This window comes from Rhinolophus sinicus, chromosome 16, assembly GCF_057876585.1.
Source record: "Rhinolophus sinicus isolate RSI-liver-muscle chromosome 16, RSI-T2T, whole genome shotgun sequence".
Classification (NCBI taxonomy): Eukaryota; Metazoa; Chordata; class Mammalia; order Chiroptera; family Rhinolophidae; genus Rhinolophus; species Rhinolophus sinicus.
The window spans coordinates 90553247-90576960 of NC_142516.1; positions in this window are offsets into that span (position 1 = coordinate 90553247).

Genomic DNA, 23714 nt, shown 5'->3' on the forward strand with positions numbered 1-23714 from the left:
TCAAGACTGCAGTTCTGAAAGAACTCAACGAGATGCAAGAAAACACAGAAAGGCAGTTTAATGAACTCAGAAACACAATCAAAGAACAACATAAACATTTTACGAAAGAGATTGAAATTCTAAAAAAGAACCAAATAGAATTTCTGGAGAAAAGGACTCAATAGAAGACATTAAAAATGAAATAACCAGCTTAGGTAGTAGAGTTCACCAGATGGAGGAAAGAATCAGTGACCTTGAAGTTAGAAACCTGGAAATTACACAGATGAAAGAAGAAGGAGACTTGAGACTTAAAAGAAATGAAACAACTCTACAAGAACTTTCTGACTCCATCAGAAAGAGCAATATAAGAATAATGGGCATACCAGAAGGAGAAGAAAGAGAGAAGGGAACAGAGAATATATTCAAACAAATTGTTGATGAGAACTTCCCAAACTTGTGGACAGAACTGGACCCTCGAATCCAAGAAGCAAATAGAACACCTAATTACCTCAATCCAAACAGGCCTTCTCCAAGGCACATTGTATTGAAGCTGTCTAAAATCAACGACAAAGAAAGAATCCTCAATGCAGCCAGGGAAAAGAAGACAGTAACCTACAAAGGAAAGCCCATTAGATTATCATCAGATTTTTCAGCAGAAACTCTCCAAGCCAGGAGGGAGTGGAACCAAATATTCAAACTATTGAAAGAGAGAAATTATGAGCCAAGAATAATATATCCAGCAAAGATATCCTTTAGATATGAAGGAGGAATAAAGACCTTTCCAGACATACAGAAGCTGAGGGAATTTTCTAATGCACGACCTGCACTACAAGAAATACTAAAGGAGGCTATTTGACCACCATCAACAGGGACAATTTGTGGCAACCAAAACTCAAAAAGGGGGAGAGTAAAGGCCTGAACCGGAATATGGGAATGGAGAAAGTAAGCGTGCTGAAGATAATGGAATACTCTAAATATCAAACTTTCTTTTACATAAACTTAAAGGTAACCACTCAAAAAAAATCCAGAACTGAAATATATTCTGTAATAAAGAAGAAACAGAGGGAAACATCATAGAATACCACCACACAGAAATAATAGACAACAACAAAAAAGGCAAAGAAACAATGGAGACACAGCCTTACCAGAAAACTAAAGATAGAATGACAGGAAATCCTCACATATCAATAATCACCCTAAATGTAAATGGACTGAACTCACCAATGAAAAGGCACAGAGTAGCAGATTGGATCAAAAAACTAAACCCAACCATATGCTGTCTCCAAGAGACACATCTCAGCTACAAGGACTAGCATAGACTCAAAGTGAAAGGGTGGAAATTGACAGTCCAAGCAAATGGTACCCAGAGAAAATCAGGTGTAGCCATAATGATATCAGGTGAAACAGACTTCAGGGTGAAAAAGATAACAAGAGACAAAGATGGACATTTCATAACGGTAAAGGGGCCTATACAACAAGAAAACATAACAGTCATCAATATTTATGCCCCCAATCAGGGAGCACCGAAATATACCAAGCAACTACTAACAGAACTAAAGGGACAAATTGACCAAAACACAATTATACTAGGGGATATAACTTAAATACATCATTGACAGATATGGATAGATCATCCAAACAGAAAATAAATAAAGAAATAGCAGCCCTATATGACACATTAGATGAAATGGACATAACTGACATATATAGAGCACTGCATCCTAAAACATCAGACTATACATTCTTTTCTAGTGTACATGGAACATTCTCAAGAATAGACCACATATTGGGACATAAAGTCAGCCTCGGCAAATTTAGGAAGATTGAAATCATACCAAACCTATTCTCTGATCACAAGGCTTTGAAATTGGATATCAACTGCAAAAAGAAAGGAGGAAAAAAACACAAATACATGGAGAGTAAACAACATACTTTTAAAGAATGACTGGGTCAAAGAAGAAATTAGAGGAGAGATCAAAAGATACATAGAAACAAATGACAATGAAAATACATCCTACCAAAATTTTAGGGATGCAGCGAAAGCAGTTTTAAGAGGGAAATTTATATCATTACAGGCCTATTTCAAGAAACAAGAAAAATCCCAAACAAAACCTCATGTTACACCTTAAAGAACTAGAAAAAGAAGAACAAGTGAAACCCAAGTTCAGCAGAAGAAAGGAAATAACAAAAATCAGAGCAGAACTCAATGAAATAGAGAACAAAAAGACAATAGAAAAAAATTAATGTGACAAAGAGCTGGTTCTTTGAAAAGATTAACAAAATTGACAAACCCTTGGCTAGACACACTAAGATAAAAAGAGAGAAGACACTAATTAACAAAATCAGAAAAAGGGGAAGTTATCACGGACACCACAGAAACACAAAGGATCATCCAAGAATATTATGAAGGACTATATGCTACCAAATCAATAACCTAGAAGAAATGGACAAGTTATTAGAAATATATAGCCTTCCTAGGCTGAACCATGAGGAACTGGAAAATCTAAAGAGACCAATCAACAATAACAAAATTGAATCAGTCATCCAAAATCTTCCCAAAAGCAAAAGTTGGGGACCAGATGGCTTCACCAGTGAATTCTACCAAGCCTTCAAAGAGGATCTAATGCCAATCCTGCTCAAAGTCTTCCAAAAAATTGAGAAGAGACAGTATTCCCTAACTCAGTTTATGAGGCCAACATTACCCTCATACCAAAACCTGGTAAGGACAACACGAAAAAAGAAAACTACAGATCAATATCTCGATGAATACAGATGTAAAAAATCCTAAACAAAATTCTAGCAAATCGAATACAGCAATGCATTAAAAAGATTATTCATCACAACCAAGTGGGGTTCATCCCCGGGCACAAGGATGGTTCTACATCCACAAATCCATCAATGTGATACATCACATAAACAAAATAAAGGACAAAAATCATATGATTATATCAATTGATGCAGAAAAAGCATTTGACAAGATACAACATCCATTTATGATTAAAACACTTAATAAAATAGGTATAGAAGGAAAATACCTTAACATAATACAGGCCATATAGGACAAGCCCTCAGCTAATCTCATAATTAATGGTGAAAAAGTGAAGCCCTTTGCTCTACGTTCAGGAACACGACAGGGCTGTCCCCTATCACCTCTGCTTTTCAACATAGTGTTGGAAGTCCTTGCCAGAGCAATCAGGCAAGAGAAAGAAACAAAAGGCATCCAAATTGGGAATGAAGAAGTTAAATTATCACTCTTTGCAGATGACATGATGCTATATATAGAAAACCCTAAAGACTCCACCAAAAAGATATTAGAAACAATCAACGAATACAGTAAAGTTGCTGGCTACAAAATCAACATACAAAAGTCCATTGCATTCCTATATACTAACAATGAAATCTCAGAAAAAGAAATACAAAAAACAATTCCTTTTGCAATTGCAGCAAAAAGAATAAAATACCTAGGAATAAACTTAACCAAGGATGTGAAGGACCTATATGCTGAAAACTATAAGACATTTTTGAAAGAAATTGAAGAAGACACAAAGAAATGGAAAGACATTCCGTGCTCATGGATTGGAAGAATCAACATAGTTAAAATGGCCATATTACCCAAAGCAATATACAGATTCAATGCAATCCCCATCAAAATCCCAATGGCATATTTTAAAGAAATAGAACAAAAACTCATCAGATTTGTTTGGAACCACAAAAGACCCCGAATAGCCAAAGCACTCCTAAGAAAAAAGAACAATGTTGGAGGTATCACACTCCCTGACTTTAGCTTGTACTACAGGGCAACAATAATCAAAATAGTATGGTCTTGGCAGAAAAACAGACACATAGACCAATGGAATAGAATTGAGAACCCAGAAATAAAACCACATAAATATGGACAGATAATTTTTGACAAAGAAGCTAAAGACATACAATGGAGGAAAGACACCCTCTTCAATAAATGGTGCTGGGAGAACTGGATAGCCATGTGCAAAAGAATGAAACTGGACTGCTATCTGTCACCATGTACCAAAATTAATTCAAAATGGATCAAAGACTTAAGCGTAAGACCTGACACAATAAACTGTATAGAAGAAAACATAGGTACTAAACTTATGGACCTTGGGTTCAAAGAGCGTTTTATGAATTTGACTCCAAAGGCAATGGATAAAAGCTAAAATAAACGAATGGGACTATATGAAAGTTAAAAGCTTCTGCACAGCAGAAGAAACCGTCGACAAAATAAAGAGGCAACCAACTAATGGGAGAAGATTTTTGCAAACAGTGCCTCCGATAAGGGGCTAATATCCAAAATATACAAGGAACTCATGAAGCTCAACAACAAAACAACAAACAACACAATTGAAAAATGGGCAGACGACCTGAAGAGACATTTCTCTAAAGAGGACATACAAATGGCAAATAGACATATGAAAAAATGCTCAACATCACTAATCATCAGAGAAATGTAAATAAAAACCACAATGAGATATTACCTCACCCCAGTCAGAATGGCTATCATCAACAAGACAAATAGTAACAAGTGTTGGAGAGGCTGTGGAGAAAAAGGAACCCTCATGCACTGTTGGTAGGAATGCAGACTGGTGCAGCCGTTATGGAAGGCAGTGTGGAGGTTCCTCAAAAAATTACGAATAGAATTACCGTATGACCCAGCAATCCCTCTCCTGGGTATCTACCCAAAAAATCTGAAAACATTTATACATAAAGACAAGTGTGCTCCAATGTTCATTGCAGCTTTGTTTACGGTGGCCAAGACATGGAAACAACCAAAATGTCCTTCAATAGATGAATGGATAAAGAAGTTGTGGTATATATACACAATGGAATACTACTCGGCGGTAAGAAAAGATGATATAGGAACATTTGTGACAACATGGTTGGATCTTGAGAGTATGATTCTAAGCGAAATAAGTCAGACAGAAAAAGCAGAGAACCATATGGTTTCACTGATATGTGGTATATAAACCAAAACAACAAAAGAACAAGACAAACAAATGAGAAACAAAAACTCATAGACACAGACAATAGTTTAGTGGTTACTAGTGGGTAAAGGGGTTGGGGGGTGGGGGGTGGTAGATGAAGCTAAGGGGGATCAAATATATGGTGATGGAAGGAGAACTGACTCTGGGTGGTGAACACACAATGGGATTTATAGATGATGTAATACAGAACTGTACACCTGAAATCTATGTAATTTTACTAACAAATGTCACCTCAATAAATTTTAAAAAATAAGAAAGAAAGAAAGAAAGAAAGAAAGAAAGAAAGAAAGAAAGAAAGAAAGAAAGAAAGAAAGAGAGAGAGAGAGAGAAAGAAAGAAAGAAAAGTAAAGAAAAGAAAAGAAAACTGAGATGTGGAAAAAAGCATTTGAAAAATAAAGTTTTGCCTTTGACAAAAAATAAATAAATAAAATTTCTAGCAAACCTGATTTTAAAAATAACAAAACATAAACACAAACAAAACTAAAGATGAAAAAGGGAACATAATCAACCAAGAGATGACAAAGACTCGATAAGCAGACATTATGTGGCTGAATTATCCAAGCCATGGGCAAGACTGCATGTGAAAGAGAGGATGAAAACACAAGTTGATCCATCACCCACTGGTGCTGGTAGCAGGAAGCGTGTCTTAGAACTCTGTCTCAGGAGCAGAATCTCTGCATGTGGTAGATAAACAGAGGCACCTTCTGTTTCCAGGTTCCTTGCAAAAGCAGACGCTGCAGGACAGTTGTCAATATGCTGTGATGTATTACAGTTTATGAAACACTTTGAGTGTGTCATTTTGTAAGTTAAAAAAAAAAAAACTGGGAGGTAAGTATTATTACCCTCATCCTGTTTTATAGTCATGGGAACTCAGGATCAAAGAGAGGACATAAAACACCCCAAGGACACGTGCTGGTAAATGGTAGGGACAGGACTTGAGTCAGAGTCTGTGCTCGCTGCTCTTTTGGGTATATAGCAGGTCCTCACCTGATGTTCCCGGAAATTGTGACTTGAAGTGAACCGACGAAACGAATGTTATCCCAGGCTAATTGATTTAAACAAGAGTTAATTTCCTACAGCATATTTCTGGTCACAAAAACATAATTAAACTTCTAAATAAAGACCCAAAACACGTCTAATATTAGACATTGAAATAAATGTCAGCTCTACATCCATTTAAGAAAAATGAAGTAAAGGAAGATAATTCGTTTCCAACCCGCTTATTCCAATTCAGGGTAACAGGTGGCTAGAGCCCATCCCAGCAGCTCAGCACACAAGGTGGGAACCACCCAGAACAGTACACCCTCCTATTGCAGGGCCACTCACACCACACCCACTCAGACTGGGGCAACGGAGACACGCTAGTGCACCTAATATGTACATCTTTGGGATGTGGGAGGGAACGCAACCAGACACTGGGAGGAGAACGTGCCAACTCCACACAGGCAGCGGCCCCACTAGGAATTAATTTTTTTTCTCTTTATAGTGAAATGATGTTGAACGAAACAACATTATTTGAAGACCTGCTGTACCACATTCCTCCCCTGACTTGCTTGTCACTTGGAAAATACTTTTAAAAAATCTCAGTGAGGACTTTTGCATTAAAGAGTAAAGAATGTTAATAGTCAATAATTTAGGTATGTTATTTGAACTTGAAAGAGGAGAAAAGTTATTTCCTTAGAGAAACTGAAATAGTTTGCAGCAGAAGACTCTTTAAAGTGGGTTATTCCTCAAAAAAAAATCACTAATTAAGCTGACCGATAAGAGGCAGTGAGGAAACAATTGTGCCCAGAATCTTTAGGGAAATCCTTAAAGCATTCTGGCACAGTTCTGAGTGTCAGCATTTCAAGTTCTTCTTGGGAGGGTAGAGGGCTTAAGAGACGAGTTAGCATCTGTTGTGGTGACAAAAAGCCCCCTGGATTGCTGATTTTATTAACCATTCATTGGTCTTGAATGGTACAACAACACTGTTTTGCTGGCCTTGGACCTCCTAAGCAAAAGAGAGCCTTATCACCCCTGGCTCTAGGAAAACACTCAGTCGAGGGGAAGAATCGTGTTACAGTTCCACTGCAGCTGTGAGCAAAACTTAAGAGGATCTATCACTGACAAGTTTAGTGAGGCAAGAGAGCCTTGGGGGCAGACCAGAAAAAGGCCAGATTTGGAAATGCTGGCAGAGCTGGGGGCTCGGGAAGCATAAATCACAGTGTCCACAGCCAGCCAGTCCTTTGAAGCCAGAGGAGAAGGCAACACCTAATTTCAGTGGGGGAAGAACTGTTCCAGAAAATGCCTGAGAGGGCACTCCAGGATTGCAAGATTTCTGGCGTGTATAGCCCATGTGTAAATTCATTCCACATGACGACATGAGGTCAAAGCAAATGAGCCAGAGGCTTCACCAAGCGCTGTTTAATTACAATGGTGTTGGAGGGACTTATGTTTGAATTGAGGTTTTCCTTTGATAGAATTTTCAGGATGTTGGAAAAGAGGACAATATACTGACTTGTCAGAAACCTTTCTCAATATTGCTCCAAGTGCTGAGCAAGCAGCAGAACTCCATGGATTCAAGCCATTCAGAAAGTAATAGCTCTAACCTTCATGGGCCAAGGGGAAACCTTCATTTCATGTCAGCTGATGTCTGCGAGAATAATGAATGGGTGAAAGCTGTAGCCAAGGCCGGCAGTGAGCAGAATGTGGACAGGACAGGAGTGAGGGCCGACATCACATTCCTGGAAGGGAAAGCAGCCCACGTCCTTCCCATTGTCCTCCTTGTACCTCATCTGGCGCCTGTGCTCACTGCCGGAAAGTTCTCTCGGTGGCCTCAAGTGTCCACGTAAGTTACTTCAACTGTCAGTAACAAAACCCGGTTTCTTTGGGGGAGTGGCAAACATGCTTCCTCCTTAATTTAGCTTCCCAGCTTTCCCTGGATCCCACTGGTCCAGTTGCCCTGAACCTCTCCTCTGTGTGTTAGATACATTTCCACTTGGATGAAATAGCTAAATCTTTTCCCCAGTTTCTGTAGAGCACACACCCTCCCGTTGGATGGTTAATTCTGCTAATGATTCAGTTTCTTCACATCCATTTCTTGTTTCAAGCAGATTTTTAAAAACTGTGAGAAATATAATACTAAAAGCAAATATATAGACTAATAATCTAGGTGGTTTGGTTAACATTTTCTGTAACATATAAACCTTAAAAATGAATTCAAGTAGAAAACCTGAATAGACCAATAACTATGAAGGAACTTGAGAAAGTTATCGAAGAAATTACAACCAAAGGCCCTGGACTCAGAGCTTTTCATGGTCTAGTTCCTTTAAGCTTTCAAAGGACAGATGATTCCTTTCAAATTATAAGTCAGTATAGAAAAAAAAAATCAGTAGGTAATTTTATCAAAGTAGGATAATCTTTATTATAATAAAAAGAAAGGTACAGACCAATCTAATTTATTAAAATGCATTAAAAATTCTAAATAAATGACTACAAAATAAAAGTAGAGAGCATATTAAAATAATAGTCTTCCACAACCATGAAGGTTTTAGCCAGGAAGGAAAGCATGTGTTACTACTAGGCAAGCTAATGAAATGGAGCATCACTTTGATCAATCAAATAAGAAGAAAAATCTGAATCATCTCAATAGATATTGAAAAGGCATTCAGTATAACTGTTACCATGACTGATTTAAATAAATTATTTTCAATTTAATTTTGAAAGTGTATTATCTATTGCTGTTTAACAAATTACCCCCAAATTAGCAAAACAATAAGCACTTATGATCTCACAAAGTTTTTGTGGGTCAGGAATTCAGGAGCAGCGTAGTTGGATGACTCCAGCTCAGGTCTTTCCTGAGGTTGCAGTCAAGGTATGACCAGGGCTGCAGCCTCTGAAGGTTAGATTGGGGCCAGAGCATCTGCTTCCCAGGCACCTTACCCACATGCCTGGCAGGTTAGTGCTGGCTGTGGGCAAGAGGCCTGGCTCCTCTCCACGCAAGGGCTGCTCCAGTATCCTTATAGCATGACAGCTGGCTTCCCGCTGAGTGAGCAAGCAGGGGAAAACTACCAGGCAGAAGCCTCAGTGCCTTTTATAAACTAGCCCAGAAGTCACAATACATCATTTCTATCATATCCCTATTGGTTAGGTAGGTTAGCCTTTTCAAAATGGGAGGACACCCCACTAATTTTGGGGGAATATTGGCGAACAGTGTGTTTTTCCAGGACCCATCAGTTCCAAGTTGTTGTCCTTCAATCTAGTTGCGGAGGGCGCAGCTCAGCTCCAAGTCCAGTTGCTGTTTTCAATCTTTAGTTGCAGGGGGCACAGCCCACCATCCCATGCAGGAATTGAACTGGCAACCTTGTTGTTGAGAGCTCGCGCTCTAAACCAACTGAGCCATCCGGCCGCCCCTTTAGAAGCTCAGCAGCAGCTTGTTGTCTTCAGTTTAGTTGTGGAGGGAGCAGCTCACTGGCCCATGTGGGAATTAAACTGGCAACCCTATTGTTCAGAGCTCATGCTCTAACCAACTGAGCCATCCAGCCACCTGAGACCCACTAATTTGCAACTGCCAGTGGCAAGCACCATGCGGTGCATCTTGGAGGCTGGCTATCCCAGAGGGTGTCTCACAGTATAATATAAATCACATCTATTTTAAGCCATAGACAACATCTAAGTTAAAATGGAAATGCTAGAGGACATTCCATAAAAGAATAAAGCCAAGATGCCTCCTATCATCTTATGATTCAACATGTTCTAGGAATTTTGATAATGCAAGACATTAAACAGAAATAAAAGGCAAGTTAATTGAAAGAGAAATTGTTCAAATCTTTGCAAACCATATGGTTGTATAAATAGAACATTCAGTTATGCCAACAATAACCAGTTGGAAAATGCCTTTCACCACAGCACCCAAAATCACCAGGCAGCTGGAATTCTCCTAAACAATAAGAAAACTACGCTTCACTATGAGCTGTGAGAAACAGTAACTGCAGGGGTGCACCATGTTCTCTGACGGGCAGATGTAATAATGAAATGTTGTTTCCAAAATAATGTATGGGTTTACTGTGCTTTCAGTAGGCATCCCAACAGGCTTTTAGAAATCGTTGATCGTTTTAAGTAATGCTAGGTTCACAAATGGGTAAAATAGCTAAGTATATTTTGAAAAGGAAGAGGAAGACTGCGAAAGCCATCTTGCCAGATACTAAAATACATTATAGAAATAAAATCAGCAAGCTTGATACTAAAGCAAACCGAATGAAATAAATCAATGTGACAAAATAAATAACCCAACATAGACGCATTTAAAATAATAATTTAAATCTCCAATTCAGTTTAACACACACATGCATACACATATACACTCACATTCAAAAGAACATCATAAAATGGAGAGGAAACTAAAGGTTGTTAAAAATTCGATTCTATGAGGTCAGACAATTAAGTTCACAAACTTGTTGCAATGATGTTGCTAACCTTTTTTGATCTCAGAGTGTTTATTCACCATGAATTTGTACCAACTAGACAAACAGTTAACCAAGTTAACTATTTGGGAGTGCTGAAAAGGATGGGTGAAAAAGTTGATGAACTTTTCGCCAACAGTTCATGGCTCTTGCATCACGACAATGCACCAGCTCACACGGCACTGTCTCTGAGGGAGTTTTTAGCCAATAAACAAATAACTGTATTGGAACACCCTCCCTACACACCTGTTCATGCCCCCAATTACTTCTTTCTTTACTCGAAGGTATAGGAAATACTGAAAGGAAGACATTTTGATGACATTCAAGACATCAAAGGTAATATGATAACAGCTCTGATGGCCATTCCAGAAAAAGAGTTCCAAAATTGTTTTGAAGGGTGGACTAGGCACTGGCATCGGTGCATTGTTTCCAAGGGGAGGACTTCGAAGGTGACGGTAGTGATATTCAGCAATGAGGTATGTAGCACTTTTTCTAGGATGAGTTCCCAAACTTAATTGTCCGACCTCATGTGGTTCAACATATACAAATCGATCAATGTGATACACCACATAAATAAAATAAAAGATAAAAATCACGCGATTATATCAATTGATGCAGAAAAAGCATTTGACAAGATACAACATTGATTTATGATTAAAATACTTAATAAAATGGGTATATAAGGAAAATACCTTAACAAATAAAGGCTATATATGTCAAACCCTCAGCTAATATCATAAGTAATGGTGAAAAATTGAAGCCTTTTGCTCTACGTTCAGGAACATGACAGGACTGTCCCCTACCACCTCTGCTTTTCAACATAGTATTGGAAGTCTTAGTCGAGCAATCAGACAAGAGACAGAAATAAAAGGCATCTGAATTGGGAATGAAGAAGTTAAATTGTCACTTTTTGCAGACAACATGATTCTTTACTTAGAACCCTAAAGACTCCATCAAAAGCTATTAGAAACAATAAACAAATACAGAAAAGTTTCTGGTTACAAAATCAATGTACAAAAGCCCATTGCATTCCTATATACTAACAATGAAACTTCAGAACAAGAAATTAAAAAAAGAACAATTCCTTTTACAATTGCAACAAAAAGAGTAAAATACCTAGAAATAAACTTAACAAAGGATACACTGAAAACTGTAAGACATTTTGAAAAGAAATTGAATATGACACAATGAAATGAAAAAACATTCCATGTTCATGGATTAGAAGAATCAACATGGTTAAAATGGCTATATTACCCAAAGCAATATACAGATTTAATGCAATCCCCATCAAAATCCCAATTCATTTTTTAAAGAAATAGAATAAAAAATCATCAGATTTATATGGAATCACAATGGACCCCAAATAGCCAAAGCAATCCTAAGAAAAAAGAACAATGCTGGAGGTATCACACTTCCTGACTTTAGCTTGTACTACAGGGTAACTATAATCAAAACAGCATGGTACTGGCAGAAAAACAGACACACAGACCAATGAAATAGAATTGAGAACCCAGAAATAAACCCACATAGATATGGGCAGATAAATTTTGACAAAGAAGCCAAAAACATACAATGGAGAAAAGACAGCCTCTTCAATAAATGGTGCTGGGAGAATGGGAAAGCCACGTGCAAAAGAATGAAACTGGACTGCTATCTGTCACCATGTACCAAAATTAACTCAAAATCGATCAAAGACCTAAACATAAGACCTGAAACAATAAACTGCATAGAAAAAAACATAGGTACTAAACTTACCTTGGGTTCAAAGAGCATTTTATGAATTTGACCTCAAAAGCAAGGGTAGTAAAATCTAAAATAAATGAATGGGACTATTCAAACTAAAAAGTAAAAAGCACAGCAAAAGAAAACCATCGACAAAACAAAGAGACAACCAACCTAATGGAAGAAGACATTTACAAACAACACCACCAATAAGAGGCTAATATCCAAAATATACAAGGAACTCATACAACTCAACAACAAAAAGACAAACAATCCAATTAAAAAATGGGCAGAGGACCTGAAGAGACATTTATCCAAAGAGGACATACAGATGGCAAATAGACATATGAAAAAATGTTCAACATCACTAATCATTAGAGAAATGCAAATAAAAACCACAATGAGCTATCGCCTCACCCCAGTCAGAATGGCTATCATCAAGAAGACAAATAGTAACAAGTGTTGGAGAGGTTGTGGAGAAAAAGGAACCCTCATACACTGTTGGTGGGAATGCAGACTGATGCAGCCATTATGGAAAGCAGTGTGGAGGTTCCTCAAAAAATTATGAATAGAATTACCATGTGACATAGCAATCCCTCTCCTGGGTATCTACCCAAAAAATCTGAAAACATTTATACATAAAGACACATGTGCTCCAATGTTCATTGCAGCTTTGTTTACGGTGGCCAAGACATGGAAACAACCATAGTGTCCTTTGATAGATAATTGAATAAAGAAGATGTGCTATATATAGAGGGTGCCAAAAAAATTTATACACATTTTTAAAAAGGAAAAAACTGTATTGTTATATGTTATATTCAATATACGAGTATGCAGATAACAAAAGATGAATACAAGTCATATGCATACATTTTTTGTCACTCTGGTATACACAGTAGAATACTACTCTGCCATAAGAAAAGATAAAATAGTGCCATTTGCAACAACATGGATGGATCTCGAGATTATTATGCTTTGCAAAATAAGTCAGACAGAAAAAGCTGAGAACCATGTGACTTCACTTATACTATGTGGGATATAAAACTGAAAGCAACAAAGGAACAAGACAAACAAATAAAGAAATAAAAACTCATAGACACAGAAAACAGTTTAGTAGTTACCAGAGGGTAAGGGGGTAAGGGGTGGTAGAAGAGGGTAAAGGGGTCAAATATATGGTGATGGAAGGAGAACTGACTCTGGTGAACACACATGTGCTATATAGATGACGTATTACAGAATTGTACACTTGAAACCTATGTAATTTTACTAACCACTGTCACCCCAATAAATTTATTTAAAAAAATACATGATTCTGGGTTAATTGGTTAGAGAGGTGAAAAGATTGAGCTGAAAAATAGGGAACTCTGAGTACTGGGAATGAAATATCTCCATTCTGGGAGTTTGGTAAGAGCAAATTTCAAAAGATACAACATCCCAACTTTCAAATCTTCCCAAATTCTAACCCATTCTTTCAAATAAATAGAAAGTGAATATGCCTGGTGTCAAGTTTTCTCCACTGTTTCCAACACTTGTCCTTATTGGGTAACTTTAATTGTAATCAAGATGTCAGGAAAACTCACTTTCCTTTTGGGTGGGGCTTGATTCCTGCCTGATCCCAGAAAATGAGTCAAGTTATCTGAATCTCATCAGTGTCACTTGTAAAGATTCAGAAATCTAGGTCAGCCTTTCAAACTTTCACAGAGTTTGAATTTATTCACTTACCAAATTAAACCTTTCCCTTGTTTGTTCTCTAACTTATCCCAACAAAGGGTTTAACAAAAGAGAAGAGTAGGCGCTGGGGAGGCACTAAACTTCAGGCTTATTTTGATTGGGTTTTTTTTCAATATTTTGAAACATGTACTGCCAAAAGACTCAGAATGTGTGTGTACATATAAAGATTGTCTAACCATGGGAAAATGGGATGTATTAATGCTCTTGAAAGTAAGACTCCCTTTGATGAAAAAATTACTGCCTCTGGCTTTAACTTCCTTTGTAGAAACTGGAAGAAAAGATCACATTTGACTTGAAAATAAACCTTTCAAATGTGGACCAAAACCAGAAATACTCAGTAACAATTTAATGGATTGATCTGACTAGAATGGATTGTTCTAATCTGCAGCTTAGTGATGCTGAGTGAAATTCACCACGGTTCCACGTGCCTGAGAAGCTGACCCAAATCCCATTGCCACCCCGGAACCCAGACCCTGGCTCCCCTGCCTTCTCTAAGTCTCCTTTCTGTCTTCATTTTACATGAGAATCACCTAGGGTATTTCTCAAAAACACAGAGGCCTGGGCCCCAGTATGAAGCCTGCAGACGACTCCAAGAGATTCTAGCGTGAACCCTCGTTGAAAATCACTGTGTAAGTCACTGTCTATTGGAACTCTACCTGGAATGTTTTCTGTCCAATGCAATATGCCACCAATATCTCTGCTATTAGAAAAATGAAATTCAATATTTATAGATTTGTAAAATACATTTTCTTTTACATGTGTTGTTGGAGTGTCGCTCTCCTGTGTTATTTTCTGGTATACAACATGCTCATATTCATGAAATTGTTGCAGTTTTGTTAAGTGAATTACTCGCCCCAGCATCCATGCTTACTGTAAAGCTCAATACTAAAATGGCTGATACTTACGTACTCTTTATTAGGTATCAGGCACTGTCTAGACTCTTTATATCTACCATCATTTAATCTTCACAGTATCCTGTGACTCAAATAATACGATTATCATCCCTATTTTCAAATGAGAAATTCAGGCCACAGACAAGTTCAATAACTTACCCAAATCACACAGCACAGCCATATCTGAGCCTAAGTCTTTTGGCTTTTATCTACTGTGTTATTCTGCCTCTCCTGCTTCATATTTTGTATGTTTCTTGAAACTTTGTCAAAGCACAAAATGCAGCAGAATAAATACATCACTAATAAAGATAGAATTAAAGCGTGTCAGTCTTCTTAGCTTGTGAACAAACTATGACATGGTTTGCTTTTCTTTTCCCCATAGGTAGGCAAACCAATTGAGATTACAATTATACAGATAGAGAAAGAATAATTGTGAATCATGTGGGCTTTTGGCAGAGATTAAAAGTCCCTCGCAGAAGGTAAAGGGATTAGAAAGAGCAAATTAATAGACACAATACAGTCATGGGGTTATGAAATACAGTCGGAGGAATACAATCAACAATGTTGTAAAGATCATGTAAGGTGCCAGATGGGCGCTGGACTTATCAGGGGGATCCCTTCATAGACTGTGTAGATGCCTGACCACTGCTCTGTACACCTGAAGCTGAGGTAGAATAATATTATGTCAACTATGATTAAATATATATATTTACTTATACATATTTATATACTTAAATATATATGTAACTGTTACAGTACCATTGACTGTCTTTTTTATGTTATACTCCATGACAGGTGGAGTATAGATCATAAGGAAGATAGTCAATGGTATTGTAACAGCTGTATAAGATGTCAGAAGGGTAGTAGCTTGGGGGAGGGGGTCATCACTTTGTGAGGGGTGTAAATGTCTAACGATTATGTTGCTTTGTACACCTGAAACTAATATACATACATACATACATACATACATACATACATACATACAAACACACATACATACATAATGTAGAAAATGAAAAAAAGTCCCTCGCAACTTCTAATAGTCCTACTATGTGGCCAGAGATGGCTTTGGTGGTGAAGGTTTAGGCACTTTTATGTGTCATTGTTTCAGCCATTGATTTTTTAATATCAAGTTATTCTAATCACATATTGCAGTCCCTCCCACCTATATATAGAGAAAACGAAAAGAGAAGAAGGAAAGACCAAAAACTAAGTAGGCATAAACCTGCCCTGACCTCTTCACTCCATAAACATTTATTCGGCACTGGGGGCATCAGGTCCGTTGCTTCCAAGAACACAAATAGGTAGGAAACAGCTCTGAAATCCTGGTTGATTGGAAGCAAGGATCCAGAGTCCGCAGAAGCAGCCCCACTGACTCACACAAAAGCAGTGGTGAGTTCTTCTCACCGGCAACTGGCAGCCCTCTGAGCTGCCCGGTTGGTGGACAGCAAGACCGGCCAGAACACCCTCCCGCACGCGGAAGGACTCAGTGAGACTCTTGAGAAAGATGGTGCTGAAACTGAGCTTGGGTAAAATGAAAATTCATCACATTTCTTTTAGGTAGAGCCTGACTATTCCCATTAACTTTTAATTAATTTGATGCCTTGAGATTAAGCAAGGCTCTGTACTCTTCATTAGAAATGAGACAGAACCTCTGCCAAGAATTAGTGATAATGGCTTATACTTAAATATTTCAGTGCAATGTTACTCATTAAATTATCTTTACTCCAAAGCTACATCTATTGGGTACCCTGCTGCTATAGGTAATTCATCAGACAAAGCTACCCAAATTGCAGGATTAATAGGTGAAAAGAAAAGACTGGCATCCTGTGGTTTAGCTTTGCAGAACGTAAACCGTAAGTCTATATAGCTAATGTCTCCATTAGGTTTTCTTTCACTCATTTATTTGTTAAATAATTTTGCTGTGAGACTTTGGTGCACTGGGCACATTTTCAAACTTTCCCTCACCTTAGTACTATCTGCATTTATAAAACAATTTTACATAAATATAAATAAAGCCTATTTTTCCTATTATGAGACGCTGCTGTGTCTCCTAATCCCTCTCTAATTAATGACTAAAACTATAGCTTGAATTGTGAGATCATAAAATGAGAAATAACGTTTTAGCAACTTAGTGTATGCAGAATAATGAGCGAATGTTTTACACTTTTTTGTAAGTGACCCCAGGAACCCACATGGATATCTACATGGAAAATGCTTCCCTGAACTTCTGATTAATATTGCCCTTATCTCTGGAGACACAGATACTAGTGATTAATAAAACAGACAGCAAAGATGTATTTTTTTAATATTCTGGCATCTTAACATTTTCAAACGCTGAAATTAATCTGAGGATTCATGATGAGCAGGTTTGTGAGGCAGTTTTGGCTTGCACATGCTGCAGGACAGAATTAAAGAGAGGAGCTAATCTCCAAAATGGGAGAAAAGAGTCAGAAACAGAGACCGTAAATCGCCTGAGACCTGTGTACTTAGTTTGCAGAATGGCCCAACCTCTGGGACTTCCCTACCATTGGCCTGGATTGATTGGCTTGTTGGAGTTTCACAGTTGGCGCATAAATTACGTCTCAATCACTCAGACAATACCAGTTATGAGTTTGGTATTTATTCATCGAACTTTAATAAATATCCCTGCACACCCACAAGAGCTGTCACAGTCCTGCCACCCCAAGAGCCTGAGTGTATCAGGGCACCTGGAATCACACGTTGTCCTCATCTCAAACACCCTGGGACTGTGGAAACCACAAAGACAAAGTAATGGATTTTACTCTTCACTTTCCTTTAGAAGATCCATAACGGATGAGTCCTGTAGGAAATAGTTCGTCTATCTCAAGCTTATGAGAATGCGTGACCCTGAAACCTACCAAAAATCAGGAGTAAATTTCTTTAAAGGAGTTTGTCTGATAAAGTTAAATGAAGACTCCTCGCAAACTGAAGAAAGTTTAAAATGTGTTTTGAGTGTAGAATGATAGCCAGACTTCTACAAGATGGTGTATTTTCATCTGGGGAGGCTTTTAAAGGTATAACGCTAAATAGCGCTGGCTGAAAATGCGGGAAAGTCTGTCGAGCTCCTTCAGCTACACTGATGCTGCGACCTTGGCCTGGTCACCCACTGCTCATGCCTGATTAGGCTGCTCTTTCCTTTCTGCCTCCAGCTCCTCATGCCCCTGGCTAACCTACAGCCTCCTGTCAGGCAGATATTTTTAAAATGCCACTTATTACATTTCCTTCATGAGGCTCAGTAATTTACAGTGTCTTCAGCCTGGTCTTTCAAAGTTCTCCATTATCTGCCCTGCCCCCCACAAACAACAGCATCTCAGGACACCCCCCGACTACTGAGTAGAAGAACCATCTACTCAGGTCCACTCACTCTGTTGGTGGTGCTCCGGCCCAGCGCCCTTTGCCACCTTGAACTCCTGCACCGGTGCTGGTGTGTGTGTGCTGTTTCCTCACCCTGGAAGACCACGTTTCCTCCAGCGCCCACCCGGCCCAGCCCTCCCTCAGAGCACAGCTCAGCTTCACCAGATGTTGGCGTCTCGCTTGCTCTTTCCTTTCTCTGAACTCCCATTTACAGCCCAAGCCTAACACCCAGTCCTCTTAAGTCTTCATGAGACTTAGTCATTTGTTATCTCTTGTTGAGTGGGAACTATTTCAGGCATATCCTTTATGTCTCTCTCACACAGCGCAGGTATGAGGCTGAGAACAGAGAAAATATAAATTACCTGTCGACTAGTACCCATGTCTGATACATTACATCCTTCAGTCTGTACACCTGTTAGTTTTGAAACTTCATGTCTATAAAGAATTAAATAATTTATAGTCAATTCTGTATGTACTGTATTGTATAAAAACTTTGCTGCAAAATAAAGCAGTTTGAATTTGTAAGGATGGCCCAGGTACCATCCTATGGATATCCCCTGTCCTCCAGCCTTACAGAGTCACCTTCCCATCAGCATCTACGTTAAAATACCTTGATACCTGTCCCACAACTGATGGCAAACAGGGCATTGCCACCAGTGTTTCCAGGGGTTCTGAGGAGACTATGTTTCTCTAAGGCCGACCTTTTTCTTATTTCTTGCCTCTGTATAATTTTCCATTTCATTTGTGTTTCTCCCCCCATGGTTGGTATTTGCTTTTCATCTTATGCTAACATAAATAAGCAAGTTTCCCCAGCTTGATTCCCACAAATGCTACTTACGCAAGACAGGTTTTTGTAGAGGTATTTTATTTAAATTTTGTCGAGGAAGACAAGAGTACTATCGCAAAGCCAAGTAGACAATTTGAAACTGAGTCTCAGTCTTCGAGAGCTCTCAGCTGTTCCCACCATTCCCACCGCAGGGGAGTTCTTTTTTTTTTTTTTTTAATTTTATTTTATTAAATTTATTGGGGTGACAATTGTTAGTAAAATTACATAGATTTCAGGTGTACAATTCTGTATTACATCATCTATAAATCCCATTGTGTGTTCATCACCCAGAGTCAGTTCTCCTTCCATCACCATATATTCGATCCCCCTTACCCTCATCTCCCACCCCCCACCCCCCGCCCCCCTTACCCTCTGGCAACCACTAAACTGTTGTCTGTGTCTATGAGTTTTTGTTTCTCATTTGTTTGTCTTGTTCTTTTGTTGTTTTGGTTTATATACCACATATCAGTGAAATCACATGGTTCTCTGCTTTTTCTGTCTGACTTGTTTCGCTCAGCATTACTCTCTCAAGATCCATCCATGTTGTCACAAATGTTCCTATATCATCTTTTCTTACCGCCGAATAGTATTCCATTGTGTATATATACCACAAATTCTTTATCCATTCATCTATCGAAGGACATTTTGGTTGTTTCCATGTCTTGGCCACCGTAAACAAAGCTGCAATGAACATTGGAGCACACGTGTCTTTATGTATAAATGTTTTCATATTTTTTGGGTAGATACCCAGGAGAGGGATTGCTGGGTCATATGGCAATTCTATTCATAATTCTTTGAGGAACCTCCACACTGCCTTCCATAACGGCTGCACCAGTCTGCATTCCCACCAACAGTGTATGAGGGTTCCTTTTTCTCCACAGCCTCTCCAACATTCGCAGGGGAGTTCTTGCTGGTAGATTTTTCCCTCAGTCCTCTGTCCCCCACCAGCTCATTGCCCCTCTTTCTCTCTTCATATCTCCTGCTTCGTAGACTGCTCCAGAAACCCTAACACCCCACACCCTTCTCTTCAGTTTCTTTCCTAAGCTATCCAGCCCACCTTCCTTTTGCAGTAGAGAAAGTCATCAGTGTGTTTGACACTGCTCTCTCCCCAATGAATTCTGCCATCAGCATGAAAATATTGTTTTATTTTATTACATAAATAATACAACAATCCTTTATCATTTTAAAGGAGGAAAATTAATATATATGTTATATCATTTCGCTGATTCTCTTTTCTGTATTCTCTATTATTTTAGGTGCCCGTAGCTAATAAGCAATTCCTTATTTGCAGAATTAGATTAGATTGATGACCCCAAATTTCATTTATATTAATGTTCAACATTTTCACTTAAGCTTACAACTTCTAACAAATTAACACAGGGATTTTCTCCCACTTTCAAATATACCACATAATGAAAACTGAAACTCTAAAGTATTTATTGTGATGTGTTGTTTGTGAAAGGTTCTTGATAACGAGGTTTGTTTTCTCTTATCCGTCCAAGTCATTAAAGAGGTGGTTAGTTCTTCATCCTATAATCTAAGATGCTTCATTGACTAATTAGAAAGCCTGTAAAGTGGAGGAAAAGGAAGGAAAAGATGCTTGTCAGTGTTAATCAAGAGGCATGGTAGAACTGTTGAAGCTTGAGGGGCAAAGTGACAGTCTCAGTTGTCACACATATACTCTTAGGCAGAGTTGGGGCAGAATCAGGTAGTAGAGGGGCTCAGAAAAGCTTCCAGGGATTCATTAATATCAGCCAGGTATTAAGTGGAACATTCCAGACCTGGAAGCCAGAATCTGCTGGAGCAGGCACCTGCGGTATAGAGGTGGAAACAAGAAGCCCGACTTCGTTAACATTTGCACGGGCCAGAAGTAGGGTACAAACGCAGACACTCACCATGTCTAACTACTAAAAACTGTAATAAATCAAGATAACAGCTATTAAATGAAAGATGTTTCATCCTCCTACCTTGACAGATATACCTCCCTGACAACTTGGAAGGCAGGTTTGAATTTAAAACTCTCAGACACCTCAGATTGCTACCCTACCGCATGGCAGAACAGAAAGAGCTGGTCAGGGGCCCAGCTCCCCCATGTTGCCCTGTCTCTTCTCACCCCCAGCTCAGTGCAGGAGGGTGAAGGCTCGTGCTCACGTGCTGGGATCAGCTCTCATATCCAAACCCCATGCGCATGCTGTTAGCTGCCCCTTGGCTGTCTGTGCTTATGGGTCTGCACACAGGTAATGTCTCCCTCAGGAAGACAGGCCTAGTGACGAAGCACACAGATTCCTCAAAGGTGGGGTTGGGGCTGTTTGGACGGGAATCTGAGCTGCTGTGTACCTGGCGCCTGGGGAAGAAGGGGCCGTGTCTCCTTGACTCTGAGCACTCCTTGCCCTGTGGAATGGAGCGCAGCCTGGGGACGCCAGGCCCACAGGACTGGCCCCTCTTGCCCACATGTAATAGCAATACTGACAAGAGGAAAGGCCGGGAGAACTGGGAAAGCGAGTTGAGTCAAAGGAACTGAGCATCGAGGTACAAGGCAAAGGTCCAAGTGAATCAATGGAAAGATACTTAACCCAAGCCTGACGACCTGCGGTGTTTGCTTACACTCACCTGCACTCCAGCTACTCTTTAGTCTGGATACTGAGTATCACAGCTTTAGAGTCCATCCCTCATTCCCTAGCCTCCAAACCTCTTCTTGCAAGGCCCTCGCCAAGTTCCCTACTGGAAGAGTGCCTTTCAGTAGGGCCTCGAGAAATGGCAAAAGATGACCTGCAGGGAGAGAACAAGGGGTCTAGCAGAAGACATAGGCCAGGCTGACAACCGTGAGAGAGCTGTATGACATGAAAGCCTTCTGAGGAGAGTCTGAAATTCCTGGGAAGAAGAAGTCATAAGAAGGTGGATCTTCCTGGAGTCATCAGAAGGGGGGCTCAGTAAATGTTAGTTTGGCAGTGATAGGAACAATTCCTTGAGGCATCTGGCACCAGCAGTGCTAAATGTTGTCAGAGATGGGCATAGCGGGAACCTTCACACCCTACTGGTGGGGGTATAAATCGGCCTGGCCTTTTGGGGAAAAAGTCTGATGTTATGTAGTAAAGCTGTAGGCACAGATTCTCTGTAAGCCAGCAATCCCACTCCCGGTCTGGACCCTGCGGCCATGTGCACACATGTGCACAGGAACATACACATAAGTGTTGCTAGCAGTACTGCTAGTGTAAGCTGTAAACGGGAGTATCATTCATCATTAGACTGGATAAATGTCACCAAAATCTGTGCAGTAGTGACAAGGAATGAATTACTGCACACACAGCACGCACGTGCCTCATAAATGTGCTACTGAGTGCACGATCACACACAAAGGAATACATATTGTGAGAGTCAATTGATACACAGTTTAGAAACAAGCACAATGGAATTATATCAGCGGAGTTCGGGACAGCGATGCCTGTGGGCAGGGTGGAGAGATGGCAAGTGGGAAGCACGTGGCACGTGGGTGCCTGTTCCGTTTCTGGATGAGCACAGGAGTGTCCTGCTTGGGATTTGCTAAGATGAGGTTTCTATCTTGTGCCTTGTCCTGTAATGCGTTGAAGTTTTATACTTCAATCAAGGGTTTAAAAAACTTGGGGAATATAAACTGATACAAAATAGCCTTATTTGATGTATGTCCTCAGTTTTGATTCTAGAGAGCCCTTTTTCCTTGTTTCTCTTTTGTACTCAAAGGAGCAAGAAATGAATCTTATTTTTCGCCCAAATGAGGGTCATATGTTAGAAATGGGAACTTGGAAAATAAACACAGCAATTTATGGTGGCTTTTAAAAGTTGAAATCAAACGTAATCAGGAAAACTTGGTAAAACCTCATTGCAAAGAAAGCTATCTGCTTTCTCCTGGTTCTTTTCTTTTCAGGGTGTTATCTTTCCTGGTAAGTTTGATTTTACTGTTAAAGTTTTCAAAACATGAAATTGGATCTCTGGGAAACAGAACAAACACCAAAAATGGGAGGCCCAGACTGCTTCCTCCTGTACCTGCCTCCCGGTAACGTGTAATTTTACTAAGGAAAAACACAACTTCAACTTGGATTTGAAACTAATTAAAGGCCCTTCTGAAAAGTCAGGATGGATTTCCTCTCTTCACTGTGCAGAGATGCACCAGCAAACAAGTTTGTCAGACAGAAACTTCCCAGAGCAGAAATCAAAGACCGCTGGCCCAGAGGGCCAGAAGGAATTGTAAAAGCAGGAAACTGAAACCAGCAGTTGTGTGGCCACGGCCAAATGAAGCCTTCGGAGAATAAGGGAAGGTGGGATTAGGAATTTAAATGGTTCTAGGGGAGCCATACTATGTCAGATGCTGTTCCCCATCCACATCTCTGTCTGTGGACGTGAAAGTCCTTTCCCTAAATGTAGGAATGGAAATGAAATGAAACAGAAAGAGGAGGCAGTTTTAAGATACTCTAGGATTTGTAGTCAGTAACAGTGTGAATTTGCTGGGCCAGCAAATTAATGGGCAGCAGTTGAGTACTCTGAAGTAAAACGTATTTAGGTTTTCTTTTTTCTTTTTTTTGAAGGGGGACCCAGAAGGGTATGGGGGGGACCCAGAAGGCTCCGGGGCTGATCGATTTTCATTGGGTTTTAAACCTTGCTCTAGTGTTTAGCTGTGTGACCTCAATTACTTAATCTTTCTAAGCCTTGGTTTCTTTCATCTGTAAAATAGACATAATGTTAGTACCTACCTGCTAGGGTTATTATGAGA